Genomic DNA, 7,214 nt, shown 5'->3' on the forward strand with positions numbered 1-7,214 from the left:
AAAAGCTTCTATGTAATTGAAGTTATGTACATGGCGTGGAGATATCAGCCCCTCAAAATCTTATACAATTCCAGAATCTAAATAAATCCCCCATTCAAAGGCTCGGCAAATTATATAATTTCTAACAACACCAGAATTTAGGAAAGAAGAAACTTCTGTATGCTTGGCTATTATGGAAAGAACAAGAATCCTTATCTTTTCAAAAAGAAAAAAAATATGCACCTCACCATCTTCATGAGATGAAGTGTTAGGATTAGCTAGTTGACACGTTTCATCTTCATTTTCTTTCTATCCAAGTTTGGAAAGCCTAATGTATCTGATTCTAAAGTGATGGGTCAATATTTTATAAAAAGCTAACTCAAGGATAATGCCACACGTACAACGTCGGTTGTTTTCTGAATAAAATATAGCCAAAAGGACTTTTTCCTCCCCTCCCCCAAAGTATGTTGATTTTGCAAGTTTCCCCCAATTAACTTCAGAAATCTCATTTATCCACCCATAAGTGGTTAAAATTAACTAAGTCCATTTAATTGTATCATTTTTCCCCTTAAACCCTAAAAACTAACAATTTTCCTTCAATCCAAATTTTAAAAACAGCATTTTCCCCCTAGGGTTTTCAAACTTTTTAGATTGAATTTTTTGACGATAACCGACGATCTTCAGACAACGTCTCTTCCTCTCCGACAAGTCTTCTTTTTAGTTGTGCTCCTTCCAACGTTGTGCGGCTTCGTGGTTGATGAAGACGAGGTGACGAAGACTCTTTGTCGACAAAAAGTCTTCATCAGAAACGAAGACGAGTAGTCTTCGTCGATGACGACGATGCTACACAACGTCAAAAGAAGCACGGCCAGAAGGAGAACGCGCCAAAGAGAAAAAGATGTTGCCTGAAGATCGTTGGTCGTCACCAAAAAATTCAATGTGAAAAGTTTGAAAATCTTAGGGGAAAAATGTTGCTTTTGAAAACTTGGGTTTAAAAAAAATTATTAGTTTTTAGAGTTTACGGGAAAAAATAAAATCAAATTTAAGTTTATTTTTAATATGAAATATAAAATAATGATTTTACCCTTAAATTAACAGACTTAACCACCCATAGGTGGGTAAATAGGATTTTCAAAATTAATAAGAAAAAACAGCATACTTTGAGTGGGAATAAGTCCTTTGGCCATAAAATATTTACCCAATTATTCATTTTCACACACTTAAACAACAAGGAACTATGTGAAAATACAATGCAAGCACCCGAATGTTTTTGAAGAAGAAGAAGCATCCAGATCAACCACCGCATGTTAAACAATCTCTCACAGAATGAAATAGAAAAGGTAAAAGAACAACATTACAAATAGTCATACAAAGGAGATAAAGGCTGCAACAGTTTCATTAAAAAAAAGTATAAAGAGAATAAAAAGAGCTCCGAATATCCTCTTCTTCATTAGTATTTGATCAAATAGGGACACAAAATACGACTAACAGACGGAAGTACAATCAACTCTTTCATTTAATATGCAGAGTTCTGTCGGTTCCGGAGCTTTTTTTTATAACCAATATAAATAATGTGGTACTTCAGCACTGCCAGCCTTGCTTTTGAAAATGAGAATTCTAAACTAATCAAAATACAACAACAAACATTGAATAATGACAGGCATTTCGAATTCATTTTAATAGAGTCTTCTACATATACTTCTCCATACCCATCCAAAGAAAAGTTGGGTTGGTCTTCAAAAAAAACTCCAACTTTTCATCATTTAAATGCCTAAAAAGATATCACATCATCTTATAGTAACAGCCAATCTCATTCTAGAAGTTGCTAGGCTAAACCTCTTAAATTCTATCCCAATGTACATGCAATCCTTCAAATGTCATCAAGTCATGGATTGTTGGATGGAAAAGAATAATTTTAGCAAACAGAAAACCTTAAGGAAAGATTTATTTCAAAGTTGTATCCAAGAGATAATTGACTAGTAGAATCATATTTGGGGTTCTTGTTAGGAAAAATCATATACTACAAATTGGAAAGACTCTTGGTACCTTGGGTTAGCATGAAGCAATTGCCTCCTTCAATGTCTACACATAAGTCTGGCTAAAAGCCAATAAATTAATAGGTTGTTGACTTGTTACAAGTTGAAAGCACTCACTAGAGAATGCTTCCTATTACAACATTGAGCACAACCAAAGTTCACTCAATCCACCAAAGCCTATGGCATGAAAGTAAGAAAACGTGAATCGTGGCACAGAAAGTAAAGTTTTACAACTCCTATATATTTCAGCATATGTAAAAACCCAATTGTTTTCAGATTACTGTCCAACTTGCAAGAATATATCCAACATCAGAGTGTACAACGTCTAATCTCTTTCCTTTTATTTTCACCAGTCAGCTTTAAAGCTAAGACTTCTTATGACTAGAACTTACATCTTACAACAGATGCAAAATAACTTTGTTACCCGAATAGATCCTGCAATTAGAAGTGATAACTATGAGGTCCTCAAAGTATCATATCAACATTTCTAATTTTATAAGTAAGAATTGGTATTTCAAAATAATGATGGTAATACATAAGACACATCCAATATTGTAAGTGAAGGTCAATCCTCCAAGAAAATGGTGACTTGCCCTGTAAGCTCTAGGAGTTTCTATGTATATCCAAGTCCGCCTATTTTATTCGACCCAAGAAATCATAGACACACCATATATGAATTGTAAAAGAGCAGCTAGAAATATACATCGTCAATAGAACATGAAAGAAAATTAAATGCTCCAGAACACCTTTTCCTTTGGCAAATTTCAGTAAAATGAAGAAAATTGTTTCTTGGCTTTTCTGATTCACGACAGGACTGGAGCACAACCCAACAAAGCAACCACTCAGACTAAACCAAGCAGACTGAACCTTGTAGCGACCACCTAGAAATAATATGAACATTTATTAGTCAAGAAGAGTCCTGTTTAACTCTAAACTATATATTTTAGTTAGTTTTCAAATTAATGCACCCTCCACAATTGTTCCTGTAAAAGCTCTTCATATTTTGAGTGCTTCAACATTTTAGACAAACAAGAGCTATCAACTTCTAAGAACAAGACTATGAAACCTAATCTGAAATAAAAAGAAAAGCCTCCAACTATCAAAAAATATAAAGACTGCTCAATGTAAGATTTTTCTTAAATTGAATAAAATTCTAGTAAATTCATCTTATCAACCGAGGTAGGTAGGTTATTCTAGCAATTCCAACCACATCAAACCCTTTTGCACATTTCATTGCCTAGAAATTGACAGAATTAATGGCAGCACTAATGTTAACAATCAGAACGCCAATCCTAAAAAACCCTGGGAATTGAGACCCCAAAACAGACAAGGGGCAAGTACTTTTTTGACTGCAAAAGGTTATTGGAAACTTGAACACATCCAATCATATACGATTAGCTGAAAGGACCACCAAATTATACAAACCTTAATAATGTTTGCTCTAATAAAAACTTTATACCTTGCTACATGTGCCCAGTATTAAACATTTAGTACAACAAACATAATTCATATATTTATAATGAGCAGAGTTCTTAACAAGTAACGAGGCTTTTGCATGCTTTAGTCACTCAACTTTAAATTCTTTCAACTAAAGAACCAGGAACTGAAATTTACAGCTCTAAGACAAATAAACAGCAAACTTGGTAACTGATCGGAGCTGTCTGCGCTGAATTCATGTTTAAGTTTGAAAATGATTCTGCAGTTGCAGTTCATCAAACAACCCATTATTCCTCAAGACACAATACAAGGTATGTAGGATAAAGAACTCTAAGGATATAAAAGCAGGCACATGTTCTGTAGCATACAAATAATAGCGGAAAAGTCACACAAAGAGATCCCATTCTGCGTAAGAAACTAGTTTATGAACCCTTAAAATATTTGTATTATTATACAATAATTACACAATTACATCTAAAGACACTGATAACAAAAAAATTCAGCTCATTTTGTACCTGCATTGACAATTTAGACTTTGGCACTTGATAATCTACAGGTCATCCAACAGTTAACAAAGTTATACGTTCAGGTTTATTCAATTCACCAACCAGAACTTTGCAATTTGTTTCATATATATCACAATGTACAATTGCTAATTTCCAATCAAGCATCACATTCAATGACTTTATGAACATGCGTTTATGTATAACAAGACCAAATTTTTTTTTTTTTTAAATTCCCCTTTGAATCAAAGGGCTCTTGGTCCATCCTTTTTTGCCACACATAAACTTGCTCGTCCCAACCAGTACTCGCCAACAGACCCTCAACAAGCACACTCATATCAACCCCAACAACGAACTCAGTGTGATGATCGTGTCTCTCCACCAACCCATAAAGTCCCACAAACACACACTTATATCGTACGAACAAGACGCCAACAAGTTCCTCCTGTGCGGCGAAAACTGCACTTTACGAACCGCATAGCCGTGCCCGTTCAAAATCGCTATGGGCACTCGGTAACTCCTCACATCGCAAATTTTGATGCTCTTATCGACTGACGCACTCGCCACCAAACAGTCATCGTACTTATTCCAATCACACGCCAGACTCTCAAACTCGTGAGCCGGTATAATCATCGTACTCCCCATCTCTGTGACGTCCCAAATACGGACGGTGCAGTCCCCACTCGCGGAACAGAAGACGTCACTATGACGTAGGTTCCACGCCGCGTTGTACACACAATAAGCGTGTTCTTTAAACGTACGGGGCGCTAGTTGGACGGTCGACGGTCCATAGTTTAACAGTGTCGTCCTAAGACGATGTTAAAAAAGAGTCGCGGCGCGTAGGGTTATAATCGACGGAGTGGACCTCGCGAGTATGTTCCTGGAGTGAGCGGATGGGTTGGCGGCGGGCGGGAGGGCGGTGTCGTAGATTTTGACTGAGCCGTCAGCAATGGCGGTGATTAGAAGAGAGTCGTGAGATTCAGACTAGGCGACGTCGTAAACGCCGTCGGCGGTCTCGAAGGCGACGAGTTCGGAAAGAATGGGAGAGGTGGGAGAGAGGTCGAGTACGTGGAGACGTCCGTTGCCGAGGATGCCGAAGTTCCGGGCGGTGGCGACTGCGAGGCGGGACTCGTGGAAGGGAGAGAATTTGAGGGATATTAATTAAAATAGGCAAGAGGATTCCGTCTAAACCTTTTTCGATAATAATTACTCTGTTTTATCTTTTTAAGTAAATCATCTTTTTTATTCTAAAAATATCCTTAATCTAATTTTTTAAATGCAACGTTTGTCTTTCGTCGATTAATTCATTCCTATCACAAAAATCATTAATATTAGAAAATACAAAAGGGGTGCGTGAAAATAATAAACACAAAATGGGTATATAAAAATACAAACAGGTGCGTGACAATGTGAAGGGGTGAGTGAAAATACAAAAAGAGTGTGTAAAAATACAAACGGGTGCGTGAAATTGTGAAGGGGTGCGTGAAAATACAAACGGGTGCGTGAAAATACAAAACGGGTGCGTAAAAATATAAACAGGTGCTTGAAATTGTGAAAAGGTGTGTGAAAATACAAAACAGATGCGTAAAAATATAAACGAGTATGTGAAATTGTGAAGGGGTGTGTGAAAATACAGACGGGTGAGTGAAAATGTGAAAGGGTGCGTGAAAATATAAACGAGTGTGAGAAAAACAAAAGGGGTGCGGAAAAATTATAAAATGGGTACAAGAGAATTATAATATATATTATATTTTATTAATATATATTATATTATATTTTTATTATATTAATATAATATATTTATAATAATATATTATATAATATAACATATATTAATATAATATATTTATAATATAAATATATTATATTTATAATATATAATAATTAATATATATTGTAAAGGGATGCGGGAGGAGAAATTTCTCCCGCACCCCTTTTTATAACCCCGCACCCTTTTATAAATTATAAAGGGGTGCGGGGATAAATTGGCGCGCACGTGCTGGCGCGCTAGCTTTGCGTTCGAATGTAGGAACGGGGTGGGGGGGGGAGGGGGGGAGGGGGGGGCCAGCGCTCGCGCGCCCGCACGCACGCAACACCAGAGCGCGCACGCCCGCTCGTACACACGCACCCCTTACCAAAGTCCGGCACCCTTTACCAAATTCCCGCACTTGCATCCACACCCTTTGTTATATTATATAAATATTATATATTAATATAATATATTATTTTATTTTTTAATATATTAATCTGTTTTTTAATTTATAAATATTACGGTAGTTTAATCTTAATGCTTTTAATAATTGGGGAAATGCTACGGTAAAGTGAGAAATTAGACGAAGGGTATTTTTGGAATGAAAACAACGGTTTGCTTAAAAAGGTAAAATGTAAAAATTGTTGCCGAAAAAGGTTTAGGGGGGAATGAGACTGCTTATTTTAATTAATATCCTAGAATTTGACTGAGTAGCCATTGAATGGAGTTCTGACAAACAGGCAATTGGAGATTGTGTTTAAGTTTATCTGGTTGTATTGGTTTGAGTTGATTGGTATTTTCAGTTTAAATAATACATAAATATATATTTATATATGCCATAATATAAATTGATGTTATTTAATTTTAATTTAAAATTATCTAATTATATAAATATATACATATATTTATAGACCAAAAGACTATTTTCCATCTAAGTTTAGGTATATTTCTAAAATTATATCTACGGAGTTTGAAAAACCTGAAACCCTGCCTATGACGTAATTATAGTTAAAAATTTTTATTAGAAATAGGGATAAAATTGTTATTTTATTAATTATATTAAAAAATATAAAATTCATTATATTTTTTTTTCTAAATTTTAAGAACTAACAACTTAAAATTTTCTAAATTTGAAAAGTCATATTTTCTCTTAAAATTTTTTCTTCACCATTTCAACTATCATCTCCAGCTTTGACATCCTCCCCTCTTCGCTCTAAACCATTGGTTGATGTAAGTAAACAAATTTAGAATGAATCTCTTCGTCTAAGATGAAAAAATCCGACAAGATTTGGTTGAAGAAATTCTAGATCTCTTCGTCGAAGAGATCTAGAGTTTCTTCGTCGAAGAGATCTAGAGTTTCTTCGTTAAAAATAAAGAGATTTAGAACCCAGATCTCTTCATCAATGAGAAGCATATACTCTCTTCACCCAGTTCTCTTCGTTGACGTCCTTTCTAGTCGTCAAAGAAAGTGGTCAGAGAGGAAGAGAAAATTTCTAAGGTTTTTGGGGG

General features: G+C 35.3%; 1 pseudogene; it reads right to left on the bottom strand.

Moving 5' to 3' along the window:
- Nucleotides 1-3,972: 3,972 nt before the first annotated feature.
- Nucleotides 3,973-5,092, bottom strand: LOC123218874 (annotated as a pseudogene).
- Nucleotides 5,093-7,214: the final 2,122 nt, after the last annotated feature.

The sequence above is a fragment of the Mangifera indica genome, chromosome 6, assembly GCF_011075055.1.
Source record: "Mangifera indica cultivar Alphonso chromosome 6, CATAS_Mindica_2.1, whole genome shotgun sequence".
Lineage (NCBI taxonomy): Eukaryota > Viridiplantae > Streptophyta > Magnoliopsida > Sapindales > Anacardiaceae > Mangifera > Mangifera indica.